This window comes from Squalius cephalus (genome assembly GCF_949319135.1).
Source record: "Squalius cephalus genome assembly, chromosome: 10".
Classification (NCBI taxonomy): Eukaryota; Metazoa; Chordata; class Actinopteri; order Cypriniformes; family Leuciscidae; genus Squalius; species Squalius cephalus.
This window is the reverse complement of record NC_137131.1, coordinates 27487767-27503308: the sequence shown is the minus strand read 5'-3', so window position 1 is coordinate 27503308 and position 15542 is coordinate 27487767. Positions and strand designations below refer to the sequence as shown.

Below are 15542 nucleotides of genomic sequence, written 5' to 3'. Positions count from 1 at the left end.
ATGCTAAATTGTGAACGGATAATAAATATCTCAAACGGTTTTGCTATGGCGAGGGATTAAATAATGTCCAAAAAGGAAACACTAAAAATCTTCTAAAAATGTAATTATATACCATTTATTTCTATATAAAAGTATACAAATATCACAACTAAACCCATTTTATTCTGTTTTTGCAATTCAAGAAGAATGAAAAAGTTAAAACAGGCTATTTAGTGCTATTTGGTTCAACAAAAAAGCAAACATAGGGCTATACTGCCCTCTTGTGTCCAAAAGGACATCAAAATAGTATATAAAACTTTTTACCAGGTAGGCCAATATTGTATTTAAATATACATGTATTAGGGATGTGTCTGAGGATATTTTCCCACCGGTTAATCGACGTGTGACACGAGTGGGTGCTTTTAAATCGCTAATATAATAGTGTAAGAAAAATAATGATAATGTTGCACACACAAATCACACACATGTGGGAAAGAATGATGCTTTTAAACAACACTAAACCGCCATTAGGTGTCGCCAGGCATCCATCTTAATAAGCGAGTCATTGATTCATTCGTTCGAATGAGTCGATTAAGACAGATGTTTATGGATTGATCATTCAATCTTTGAGTCAACCGATTCGTTAAAAATGCTGAATCGTTCAGTTATGAGAAAACACGTGATGCGTGATGGTTCTGCCGTGATCTTTGTTTAACTATTTTCGCTGCTGAAACAGAACAAAAACAGTCAACATTGCATCTAAAATGTAAGTGACTTAATTGTAACTGTTTATTAACCTGTTGTATGAAATCTAGGGGTGGGAGAAAAAATGTATTCTTAGATGCATCGCGATGCGGACGTGGACGATTCTGAATCGATTCACAAATGTCAAAAAATCGATTCTCTAAAAAAATATTTTCTAATAACGTAATATTGACGGAAGGCAAAAGGCGGAACTCTAAGCGGACGTGCGTGCAGTCTGTGGCGCGCACATAACAGAGAAGTTTCTTCTGCTCACCAAGGCTGCATTTATTTGATTAAAAATACAAACAAAAACAGTAATATTGTAAAATATTATTCCAATTTAAAACAGCTGCTTTCTATTTTAATATATTTTAAACTGTTATTTATTCCTGTGATCAAAGCTGAGTTTTCAGCATCATTACTCCAGTCGTCACTGTCACATGATCCTTCAGAAATTATTCTAATATGATGATTGATACTCAAGAAACATTCATTATTATTTTAAATGTCGAAAACAGTTGTGTACAGTCTTTGATGAATAGAAAGTTCAAAAGAACAGCATTTATCTGAAATCTAAAGCTTTTGTAACGTTAAACACTACCGCTCAAAAGTTTTGGGTTAGTAATAATTAAAATTTTATTTTTTGGGGAAATAAATAAAATAAATCAGTACTTTTATTTATGAAGGATGAGTTAAACTGATCAACAGTTACAGTAAAGACATTTATAATGTTAAAAATATATATATTTGAAATATATGCTGTTCTTTTGAACTTTACATTCATCAAAGCATTTTGAAAAAAAAAAATCTGTACACAACTGTTTTCAACATTGAAAATAATAATGAATATTTATTGAGCATCAATCATCATATTAGTATGATTTCTGAAGGATCATGTGACACTGAAGACTGGAGTAATGATGCTGAAAACTCAACTTTGATCACAGAAATGAATTACTATGTAAAATATTTAAAAATTGAAAACAGCTGTTTTAAATTGGAATAATATTTCACAATATTACTGTTTTTGTTTGTATTTTTAATCAATAAATGCAGCCTTGGTGAGCAGAAGAGACTTCTCCTAAAAACATTAAAAATCTTACTGACCCCAAACTTTTGAACAAAAAAAAAAAAAAAAATATATATATATGTATGTGTGTGTATGTATGTATGTATATAACTAAAGGCACCGGGGTTGCGGTGCCACCGGCTTGGGCCCGTAATCGCTGCTCGCAGCTATATTTATTATTATTATTCTTCTCCGCATTGAATTGCATTTTTGAGGGCCTAAACATGCGCGAAAACTCACGAAACTTTGCACACGCGTCAGAACTGGCGAAAATTTACATCTGATATAGGTTTCAGAATTGGACGGGGCAAAATGGCTCGATAGCGCCACCTATAAAAGTTCAACGGAGTGCGCCTCCCGCAACGTTCAACGTACGTGCACGAAATTCGGTACATACGTGTAATGACCTAATACCTACAAAAAAGTCTCTTGGAGCATAGCCCTAAACACAACAGGAAGTCAGCCATTTTGAACTTCCTCTCAGATTTTTGTGCAGTTTTTGCCATTTTCAGGCCTCGTACTTTAACGAACTCCTCCTACAGTTTTAATCTGATCATCTTCAAATTTGGTGAGTGTAATCTTAAGGCCTTTGCGACGTTAAATTGCGAAGATCTTGAGTTTTCGTCGAAGGGCGGGTCCTCGGCGGCCTTACAAATTTCGATGTTTCGCCATGAAACAGGAAGTTGCTGTAACTCAGGCATGGAATGTCCAATCTGCCCCAAACTTCACACGTTTGATAAGAGTTCTGTCCTGAACACATGGCCATGCTCATATTCAGTTATAGTCATAGCGCCACCTGCTGGCAACAGGAAGTGACATGTTTAACACTGTTATGGACTCCTAATAACATATAAAAAAGTGCCAGCAAGTGCTAAACATGCTAACAACATACTAGAAGCATGCTAAAACATGCTAGCAAACTCTTAGCTAAGTGCTAAAGCATGCTATTATTGCAATTAAATAGGAATTTGCTGTAACTCAGGCATGGAATGTCCAATCTGCCCCAAACTTCACACTTTTGATAAGCGTTCTGTCCTGAACACATCTACATGATAATATTCAGTTATAGTAATAGCGCCACCTACTGGCAACAGGAAGTGTCATGTTTAACACGTTGATGCCATTCTAGCAACATGTTAAAAATGCCATTGAGGTCTAAACATGCTAGAAACATGTTAAAACATGCTAGCTAATGTTAAAACATGCTAGTAATACTTAGCTAAGTGGTAAAGCATGCTAATTCAATGAAACAGGATGTTGTTGTTACTCAAGAAGGCAATGTCCAATATGCGCCAAACTTCACACTTTTAATAAACGTTCTGTCCTGAACACATGACCATGCTCATATTCAGTTACAGTCATAGTGCCACCTGCTGGCAACAGGAAGTGACATGTTAAACACTGTTGTGGACATAAAAACATATAAAAAAAGTGCCAGCAAGTGCTAAACATGCTAACAACATACTAGAAACATGCTAGCAAACACTTAGCTAAGTGCTAAAGCATGCTATTGCTGCAATTAAATAGGAATTTGCTGTAACACAGGCATGGAATGTCCAATCTGCCCCAAACTTCACACGTTTGATAAGAGTCATGGCCTGAACACATCTACATGAGAATATTCAGTTATAGTAATAGCGCCACCTGCTGTCAACAGGAAGTGACATGTTTAACACTGTTGTGGTCTCCTAATAACATATATAAAAGAGCCAGCAAGTGCTAAACAGGTTAGCAACATACTAGAAACATGCTAGCAAACACTTAGCTAAGTGATAAAGCATGCTATTACTGCAATTAAATAGGAATTTGCTGTAACTCAGGCATGGAACGTCCAATCTGCCCCAAACTTCACATGTTTGATAAGAATCATGGCCTGAACGCATGCCTATGCTCAAATTCAGTTACAGTAATAGCGCCACCTACTGGCAACAGGAAGTGACATGTTTAACACGTTGATGCCGTTCTAGCAACATGTTAAAAATGCCATTGAGTTCTAAACATGCTAGAAACATATTAAAACATGCTAGCAATACTTAGCTAAGTGCTAAAGCATGCTAATTCAATGAAACAGGACTTTGTTGTTACTCAAGAAGGCAATGTACAATCTACCCCAAACGTCACACGTTTGATAAGAGTTATCTCTTGAACACATGTCCATGCTCATATTTAGTTATAGTCATAGCGCCACCTGCTGGCAACAGGAAGTGACGTTTAACACTGTTCTTGACTCCTAATAACATATAAAAAAATGCCAGTAGGTGCTAAACATCCTACCAACATACTAGAGACATGCTAAAACATAATAGCAAACACTTAGCTAAGTGCTAAAGAATGATATTACTGCAATTAAATATGAATTTGCTGTAACTCAGGCATGGAATGTCCAATCTGCCCCAAACTTCACACTTTTGATAAGCGTTCTGTCCTGAACACATGACCATGCTTATATTCAGTTACAGTCATAGCGCCACCTGCTGGCAACAGGAAGTGACATGTTTAACACTGTTGTGGACTCCTAATAACATATAAAAAAGTGCCAGCAAGTGTTAAACATGCTAACAACATACTAGAAACATGCTAAAACATGCTAGCAAACTCTTAGCCAAGTGCTAAAGCATGCTATTATTGCAATTAAATAGGAATTTGCTGTAACTCAGGCATGGAATGTCCAATCTGCCCCAAACTTCACACTTTTGATAAGAGTCATGGCCTGAACACATCTACATGAAAATGTTCAGTTATAGTAATAGCGCCACCAACTGGCAACAGGAAGTGACATGTTTAACACGTTGATGCCGTTCTAGCAACATGTTAAAACATGCTAACAATGCTTAGCTAAGTTCTAAAGAATGCTAATTCAATGAAACATGACTTTGTTGTTACTCAAGAAGGCAATGTCCAATTTGCACCAAACTTCACACGTTTGATAAGAGTTCTGTCCTGAACACACATCCATGCTCATATTCAGTTATAGTCATAACGCCACCTACTGGCAACAGAAACTGACATGGTTAACACAGTAATGCAGTACTAACCACATAATTATTGTGTACTAAGCATGCTAGAAACAGACTGAACATGCTAGCAACACTTAGCTGAGTCATGAAGCATGCTATTATCACCATTATACAAAACATTTTGTAACTGACTTTGACATACTCTTACTATATATACCTCCTTAAATGTACATTTCCCAACCATGCTCTGCCTTCCTAAAGCCACCGAGTGTTGATGGCACGGGTGCGAGGGCCCTTTCATCGCTGCTTGCAGCTTTAATTAGGGCCCGAGCACCGATGGTGTGAGGACCCTCTTGGAATTGCTCTGTTTATTATTATTATTATTATTATTCTCCGCATTGAATTGCATTTTTGAGGGCCTAAACATGCGCGAAAACTCACGAAACTTTGCACACGCGTCAGAACTGGCGAAAATTTACATCTGATATAGGTTTCAGAATTGGACGGGGCAAAATGGCTCGATAGCGCCACCTATAAAAGTTCAACGGAGTGCGCCTCCTGCAACGTTCCACGTACGTGCACGAAATTCGGTACATACGTGTAATGACCTAATACCTACAAAAAAGTCTCTTGGAGCATAGCCCTAAACACAACAGGAAGTCAGCCATTTTGAACTTCCTCTCAGATTTTTGTGCAGTTTTTGCCATTTTCAGGCCTCGTACTTTAACGAACTCCTCCTACAGTTTTAATCTGATCATCTTCAAATTTGGTGAGTGTAATCTTAAGGCCTTTGCGACGTTAAATTGCGAAGATCTTGAGTTTTCGTCGAAGGGCGGGTCCTCGGCGGCCTTACAAATTTCGATGTTTCGCCATGAAACAGGAAGTTGCTGTAACTCAGGCATGGAATGTCCAATCTCCCCCAAACTTCACACGTTTGATAAGAGTTCTGTCCTGAACACATGGCCATGCTCATATTCAGTTATAGTCATAGCGCCACCTGCTGGCAACAGGAAGTGACATGTTTAACACTGTTATGGACTCCTAATAACATATAAAAAAGTGCCAGCAAGTGCGAAACATGCTAACAACATACTAGAAGCATGCTAAAACATGCTAGCAAACTCTTAGCTAAGTGCTAAAGCATGCTATTATTGCAATTAAATAGGAATTTGCTGTAACTCAGGCATGGAATGTCCAATCTGCCCCAAACTTCACACTTTTGATAAGCGTTCTGTCCTGAACACATCTACATGATAATATTCAGTTATAGTAATAGCGCCACCTACTGGCAACAGGAAGTGTCATGTTTAACACGTTGATGCCATTCTAGCAACATGTTAAAAATGCCATTGAGGTCTAAACATGCTAGAAACATGTTAAAACATGCTAGCAATACTTAGCTAAGTGCTAAAGCATGCTAATTCAATGAAACAGGATGTTGTTGTTACTCAAGAAGGCAATGTCCAATATGCGCCAAACTTCACACTTTTAATAAACGTTCTGTCCTGAACACATGACCATGCTCATATTCAGTTACAGTCATAGTGCCACCTGCTGGCAACAGGAAGTGACATGTTAAACACTGTTGTGGACATATAAAAACATATAAAAAAAGTGCCAGCAAGTGCTAAACATGCTAACAACATACTAGAAACATGCTAAAACATGCTAGCAAACACTTAGCTAAGTGCTAAAGCATGCTATTGCTGCAATTAAATAGGAATTTGCTGTAACACAGGCATGGAATGTCCAATCTGCCCCAAACTTCACACGTTTGATAAGAGTCATGGCCTGAACACATCTACATGAGAATATTCAGTTATAGTAATAGCGCCACCTGCTGTCAACAGGAAGTGACATGTTTAACACTGTTGTGGTCTCCTAATAACATATATAAAAGAGCCAGCAAGTGCTAAACAGGTTAGCAACATACTAGAAACATGCTAGCAAACACTTAGCTAAGTGATAAAGCATGCTATTACTGCAATTAAATAGGAATTTGCTGTAACTCAGGCATGGAACGTCCAATCTGCCCCAAACTTCACATGTTTGATAAGAATCATGGCCTGAACGCATGCCTATGCTCAAATTCAGTTATAGTAATAGCGCCACCTACTGGCAACAGGAAGTGACATGTTTAACACGTTGATGCCGTTCTAGCAACATGTTAAAAATGCCATTGAGTTCTAAACATGCTAGAAACATATTAAAACATGCTAGCAATACTTAGCTAAGTGCTAAAGCATGCTAATTCAATGAAACAGGACTTTGTTGTTACTCAAGAAGGCAATGTACAATCTACCCCAAACGTCACACGTTTGATAAGAGTTATCTCTTGAACACATGTCCATGCTCATATTTAGTTATAGTCATAGCGCCACCTGCTGGCAACAGGAAGTGACGTTTAACACTGTTCTTGACTCCTAATAACATATAAAAAAATGCCAGTAGGTGCTAAACATCCTACCAACATACTAGAGACATGCTAAAACATAATAGCAAACACTTAGCTAAGTGCTAAAGAATGATATTACTGCAATTAAATATGAATTTGCTGTAACTCAGGCATGGAATGTCCAATCTGCCCCAAACTTCACACTTTTGATAAGCGTTCTGTCCTGAACACATGACCATGCTTATATTCAGTTACAGTCATAGCGCCACCTGCTGGCAACAGGAAGTGACATGTTTAACACTGTTGTGGACTCCTAATAACATATAAAAAAGTGCCAGCAAGTGTTAAACATGCTAACAACATACTAGAAACATGCTAAAACATGCTAGCAAACTCTTAGCCAAGTGCTAAAGCATGCTATTATTGCAATTAAATAGGAATTTGCTGTAACTCAGGCATGGAATGTCCAATCTGCCCCAAACTTCACACTTTTGATAAGAGTCATGGCCTGAACACATCTACATGAGAATGTTCAGTTATAGTAATAGCGCCACCAACTGGCAACAGGAAGTGACATGTTTAACACGTTGATGCCGTTCTAGCAACATGTTAAAACATGCTAACAATGCTTAGCTAAGTTCTAAAGAATGCTAATTCAATGAAACATGACTTTGTTGTTACTCAAGAAGGCAATGTCCAATTTGCACCAAACTTCACATGTTTGATAAGAGTTCTGTCCTGAACACACATCCATGCTCATATTCAGTTATAGTCATAACGCCACCTACTGGCAACAGAAACTGACATGGTTAACACAGTAATGCAGTACTAACCACATAATTATTGTGTACTAAGCATGCTAGAAACAGACTGAACATGCTAGCAACACTTAGCTGAGTCATGAAGCATGCTATTATCACCATTATACAAAACATTTTGTAACTGACTTTGACATACTCTTACTATATATACCTCCTTAAATGTACATTTCCCAACCATGCTCTGCCTTCCTAAAGCCACCGAGTGTTGATGGCACGGGTGCGAGGGCCCTTTCATCGCTGCTTGCAGCTTTAATTATTATTATTATTATTCTTCTCCGCATTTAATTGCATTTTTGAGGGCCTAAACATGCTCGAAAACTCACAAAACTTTGCACACGCATCAGAACTGGCGAAAATTTACATCTGATATAGGTTTCAGAATTGGACGGGGCAAAATGGCTCGATAGCGCCACCTATAAAATTTCAACGGAGTGCGCCTCCCGCAACGTTCCACGTACGTGCACGAAATTCGGTACATACATGTAATGACCTAATACCTACAAAAAAGTCTCTTGGAGCATAGCCCTAAACACAACAGGAAGTCAGCCATTTTGAACTTCCTCTCAGATTTTTGTGCAGTTTTTGCCATTTTCAGGCCTCGTACTTTAACGAACTCCTCCTACAGTTTTAATCTGATCATCTTCAAATTTGGTGAGTGTAATCTTAAGGCCTTTGCGACGTTAAATTGCGAAGATCTTGAGTTTTCGTCAAAGGGCGGGTCCTCGGCGGCCTGATAAATTTCGATGTTTCGCCATGAAACAGGAAGTTGTTGTAACTCAGGCATGGAATGTCCAATCTGCCCCAAACTTCACACGTTTGATAAGAGTTCTGTCCTGAACACATGACCATGCTCATATTCAGTTATAGTCATAGCGCCACCTGCTGGCAACAGGAAGTGACATGTTTAACACTGTTATGGACTCCTAATAACATATAAAAAAGTGCCAGCAAGTGCTAAACATGCTAACAACATACTAGAAGCATGCTAAAACATGCTAGCAAACTCTTAGCTAAGTGCTAAAGCATGCTATTATTGCAATTAAATAGGAATTTGCTGTAACTCAGGCATGGAATGTCCAATCTGCCCCAAACTTCACACTTTTGATAAGCGTTCTGTACTGAACACATCTACATGAGAATATTCAGTTATAGTAATAGCGCCACCTACTGGTAACAGGAAGTGTCATGTTTAACACGTTGATGCCATTCTAGCAACATGTTAAAAATGCCATTGACTTCTAAACATGCTAGAAACATGTTAAAACATGCTAGCAATACTTAGCTAAGTGCTAAAGCATGCTAATTCAATGAAACAGGATGTTGTTGTTACTCAAGAAGGCAATGTCCAATCTGCGCCAAACTTCACACTTTTAATAAACGTTCTATCCTGAACACATGACCATGCTCATATTCAGTTACAGTCATAGTGCCACCTGCTGGCAACAGGAAGTGACATGTTAAACACTGTTGTGGACATATAAAAACATATAAAAAAGTGCCAGCAAGTGCTAAACATGCTAACAACATACTAGAAACATGCTAAAACATGCTAGCAAACACTTAGCTAAGTGCTAAAGCATGCAAATGCTGCAATTAAATAGGAATTTGCTGTAACACAGGCATGGAATGTCCAATCTGCCCCAAATTTCACACGTTTGATAAGAGTCATGGCCTGAACACATCTACATGAGAATATTCAGTTATAGTAATAGCGCCACCTGCTGTCAACAGGAAGTGACATGTTTAACACTGTTGTGGTCTCCTAATAACATATAAAAAAGAGCCAGCAAGTGCTAAACAGGTTAGCAACATACTAGAAACATGCTAGCAAACACTTAGTTAAGTGCTAAAGCATGCTATTACTGCAATTAAATAGGAATTTGCTGTAACTCAGGCATGGAATGTCCAATCTGCCCTAAACTTCACACGTTTGATAAGAATCATGGCCTGAACACATGTCTATGCTCAAATTCAGTTATAGTAATAGCGCCACCTACTGGCAACAGGAAGTGACATGTTTAACACGTTGATGCCGTTCTAGCAACATGTTAAAAATGCCATTGAGTTCTAAACATGCTAGAAACATATTAAAACATGCTAGCAATACTTAGCTAAGTGCTAAAGCATGCTAATTCAATGAAACAGGACTTTGTTGTTACTCAAGAAGGCAATGTACAATCTACCCCAAACTTCACATGTTTGATAAGAGTTATCTCTTGAACACATGTCCATGCTCATATTTAGTTATAGTCATAGCGCCACCTGCTGGCAACAGGAAGTGACGTTTAACACTGTTCTTGACTCCTAATAACATATAAAAAAATGCCAGTAGATGCTAAACATCCTACCAACATACTAGAGACATAATAAAACATACTAGCAAACACTTAGCTAAGTGCTAAAGAATGATATTACTGCAATTAAATATGAATTTGCTGTAACTCAGGCATGGAATGTCCAATCTGCCCCAAACTTCACACTTTTGATAAGCGTTCTGTCCTGAACACATGACCATGCTTATATTCAGTTACAGTAATAGCGCCACCTGCTGGCAACAGGAAGTGACATGTTTAACACTGTTATGGACTCCTAATAACATATAAAAAAGTGCCAGCAAGTGTTAAACATGCTAACAACATACTAGAAACATGCTAAAACATGCTAGCAAACTCTTAGCTAAGTGCTAAAGCATGCTATTATTGCAATTAAATAGGAATTTGCTGTAACTCAGGCATGGAATGTCCAATCTGCCCCAAACTTCACACTTTTGATAAGAGTCATGGCCTGAACACATCTACATGAGAATGTTCAGTTATAGTAATAGCGCCACCTACTGGCAACAGGAAGTGACATGTTTAACACGTTGATGCCGTTCTAGCAACATGTTAAAAATGCCATTGAGTTCTAAACATGCTAGAAACATATTAAAACATGCTAGTAATGCTTAGCTAAGTGCTAAAGAATGCTAATTCAATGAAACATGACTTTGTTGTTACTCAAGAAGGCAATGTCCAATTTGCACCAAACTTCACAAGTTTGATAAGAGTTCTGTCCTGAACACACATCCATGCTCATATTCAGTTATAGTCATAACGCCACCTACTGGCAACAGAAACTGACATGGTTAACACAGTAATGCAGTACTAACCACATAATTATTGTGTACTAAGCATGCTAGAAACAGACTAAACATGCTAGCAACACTTAGCTGAGTCATGAAGCATGCTATTATCACCATTATACAAAACATTTTGTAACTGACTTTGACATACTCTTACTATATATACCTCCTTAAATGTACATTTCCCAACCATGCTCTGTCTTCCTAAAGCCACCGAGTGTTGATGGCACGGGTGCGAGGGCCCTTTCATCGCTGCTTGCAGCTTTAATTATTATTAGGGCCCGAGCACCGATGGTGTGAGGACCCTCTTGGAATTGCTCTGTTTATTATTATTATTATTATTCTTCTCCGCATTGAATTGCATTTTTGAGGGCCTAAACATGCGCGAAAACTCACGAAACTTTGCACACGCGTCAGAACTGGCGAAAATTTACATCTGATATAGGTTTCAGAATTGGACGGGGCAAAATGGCTCGATAGCGCCACCTATAAAAGTTCAACGGAGTGCGCCTCCTGCAACGTTCCACGTACGTGCACGAAATTCGGTACATACGTGTAATGACCTAATACCTACAAAAAAGTCTCTTGGAGCATAGCCCTAAACACAACAGGAAGTCAGCCATTTTGAACTTCCTCTCAGATTTTTGTGCAGTTTTTGCCATTTTCAGGCCTCGTACTTTAACGAACTCCTCCTACAGTTTTAATCTGATCATCTTCAAATTTGGTGAGTGTAATCTTAAGGCCTTTGCGACGTTAAATTGCGAAGATCTTGAGTTTTCGTCGAAGGGCGGGTCCTCGGCGGCCTTACAAATTTCGATGTTTCGCCATGAAACAGGAAGTTGCTGTAACTCAGGCATGGAATGTCCAATCTCCCCCAAACTTCACACGTTTGATAAGAGTTCTGTCCTGAACACATGGCCATGCTCATATTCAGTTATAGTCATAGCGCCACCTGCTGGCAACAGGAAGTGACATGTTTAACACTGTTATGGACTCCTAATAACATATAAAAAAGTGCCAGCAAGTGCGAAACATGCTAACAACATACTAGAAGCATGCTAAAACATGCTAGCAAACTCTTAGCTAAGTGCTAAAGCATGCTATTATTGCAATTAAATAGGAATTTGCTGTAACTCAGGCATGGAATGTCCAATCTGCCCCAAACTTCACACTTTTGATAAGCGTTCTGTCCTGAACACATCTACATGATAATATTCAGTTATAGTAATAGCGCCACCTACTGGCAACAGGAAGTGTCATGTTTAACACGTTGATGCCATTCTAGCAACATGTTAAAAATGCCATTGAGGTCTAAACATGCTAGAAACATGTTAAAACATGCTAGCAATACTTAGCTAAGTGCTAAAGCATGCTAATTCAATGAAACAGGATGTTGTTGTTACTCAAGAAGGCAATGTCCAATATGCGCCAAACTTCACACTTTTAATAAACGTTCTGTCCTGAACACATGACCATGCTCATATTCAGTTACAGTCATAGTGCCACCTGCTGGCAACAGGAAGTGACATGTTAAACACTGTTGTGGACATATAAAAACATATAAAAAAAGTGCCAGCAAGTGCTAAACATGCTAACAACATACTAGAAACATGCTAAAACATGCTAGCAAACACTTAGCTAAGTGCTAAAGCATGCTATTGCTGCAATTAAATAGGAATTTGCTGTAACACAGGCATGGAATGTCCAATCTGCCCCAAACTTCACACGTTTGATAAGAGTCATGGCCTGAACACATCTACATGAGAATATTCAGTTATAGTAATAGCGCCACCTGCTGTCAACAGGAAGTGACATGTTTAACACTGTTGTGGTCTCCTAATAACATATATAAAAGAGCCAGCAAGTGCTAAACAGGTTAGCAACATACTAGAAACATGCTAGCAAACACTTAGCTAAGTGATAAAGCATGCTATTACTGCAATTAAATAGGAATTTGCTGTAACTCAGGCATGGAACGTCCAATCTGCCCCAAACTTCACATGTTTGATAAGAATCATGGCCTGAACGCATGCCTATGCTCAAATTCAGTTATAGTAATAGCGCCACCTACTGGCAACAGGAAGTGACATGTTTAACACGTTGATGCCGTTCTAGCAACATGTTAAAAATGCCATTGAGTTCTAAACATGCTAGAAACATATTAAAACATGCTAGCAATACTTAGCTAAGTGCTAAAGCATGCTAATTCAATGAAACAGGACTTTGTTGTTACTCAAGAAGGCAATGTACAATCTACCCCAAACGTCACACGTTTGATAAGAGTTATCTCTTGAACACATGTCCATGCTCATATTTAGTTATAGTCATAGCGCCACCTGCTGGCAACAGGAAGTGACGTTTAACACTGTTCTTGACTCCTAATAACATATAAAAAAATGCCAGTAGGTGCTAAACATCCTACCAACATACTAGAGACATGCTAAAACATAATAGCAAACACTTAGCTAAGTGCTAAAGAATGATATTACTGCAATTAAATATGAATTTGCTGTAACTCAGGCATGGAATGTCCAATCTGCCCCAAACTTCACACTTTTGATAAGCGTTCTGTCCTGAACACATGACCATGCTTATATTCAGTTACAGTCATAGCGCCACCTGCTGGCAACAGGAAGTGACATGTTTAACACTGTTGTGGACTCCTAATAACATATAAAAAAGTGCCAGCAAGTGTTAAACATGCTAACAACATACTAGAAACATGCTAAAACATGCTAGCAAACTCTTAGCCAAGTGCTAAAGCATGCTATTATTGCAATTAAATAGGAATTTGCTGTAACTCAGGCATGGAATGTCCAATCTGCCCCAAACTTCACACTTTTGATAAGAGTCATGGCCTGAACACATCTACATGAGAATGTTCAGTTATAGTAATAGCGCCACCAACTGGCAACAGGAAGTGACATGTTTAACACGTTGATGCCGTTCTAGCAACATGTTAAAACATGCTAACAATGCTTAGCTAAGTTCTAAAGAATGCTAATTCAATGAAACATGACTTTGTTGTTACTCAAGAAGGCAATGTCCAATTTGCACCAAACTTCACATGTTTGATAAGAGTTCTGTCCTGAACACACATCCATGCTCATATTCAGTTATAGTCATAACGCCACCTACTGGCAACAGAAACTGACATGGTTAACACAGTAATGCAGTACTAACCACATAATTATTGTGTACTAAGCATGCTAGAAACAGACTGAACATGCTAGCAACACTTAGCTGAGTCATGAAGCATGCTATTATCACCATTATACAAAACATTTTGTAACTGACTTTGACATACTCTTACTATATATACCTCCTTAAATGTACATTTCCCAACCATGCTCTGCCTTCCTAAAGCCACCGAGTGTTGATGGCACGGGTGCGAGGGCCCTTTCATCGCTGCTTGCAGCTTTAATTATTATTATTATTATTATTATTAGGGCCCAAGCCCTGAAAGGGCGAAGGCCCTATTGTTTTCGGTAGGATTATTTATTATTAGGGCCCAAGCCCTGAAAGGGCGAAGGCCCTATTGTTTTCGGTAGGATTATTTATTAGGGCCCAAGCCCTGAAAGGGCGAAGGCCCTATTGTTTTCGGTAGGATTATTATTATTATTATTATTATTATTATTATTATTATTATTTTGTCAACCTTTCGGGCACTTTTGGGGCCCTTAACATGCTCGAAAACTCTTGAAACTTTGCACACAGGTCAGAACCCGCGGCCATCAGGGCCGGGCTGAGGCTGGTACCCGGGCGTGGCAGGGGGGCTCGACAGCGCCCCCTGGAACGGGATCCGAACACGTGTCCATAAATCAAACACGCTTGCATGTAATAATATGAAACTCGGTACACATATAGATCTCATCGGGCCGAACAACTTTCGTGCTCTAAGTTTTACGCCAGCCCAACAGGAAGTCGGCTATTTAGGGTTGTTTGGAAACGCATGCTGTGGAATTTAATGTACTCCTCCTAGAGAATTCATCCAATCTCCTCCAAACTCGGTCAGCATGAAGTCAAGACATTGAGGATGCTAAATTGCGGACGGATTTTTGATATCTCGAACGGTTTGGCCGTGGCGAGGAAACGAATTTATGGCGAAAAAATGAAACAGGAAGTGTGTTATAACTTCTGCATACATTAACTGATCTTGATGAAACTTCAGCAGTGTGTTCGTTGTAAGAGGCCGATCGCACAGATGTGACTATTGTGAGTCAAAGTTATAGCGCCACCAACAGGCAGCAGGAAGTACATCACTATTAAAATGCTTTGAAATCACTGTCTTATTTTTACCAGATTTGCTTCAAACTTTATGTGTACAATGTAGACACACGGCAGATGTAAACCTGTGAAAGGATTATTGATATCTTAGATACTGTTGCCGTGGCAACGCATCAAACTTTAATATTATTTTTTTATGCTTTTGAGACTCTTAACATACTTGAAATTG

General features: G+C 38.7%; 1 protein-coding gene across 1 annotated transcript in view; it reads right to left on the bottom strand.

Annotated features, from left to right (window-relative positions):
• Positions 1–15542, bottom strand: part of srp68 (signal recognition particle 68) — a 300325-nt gene that overhangs the window by 244517 nt on the left and 40266 nt on the right. The gene's annotated exons all lie outside the window — the stretch shown is intronic.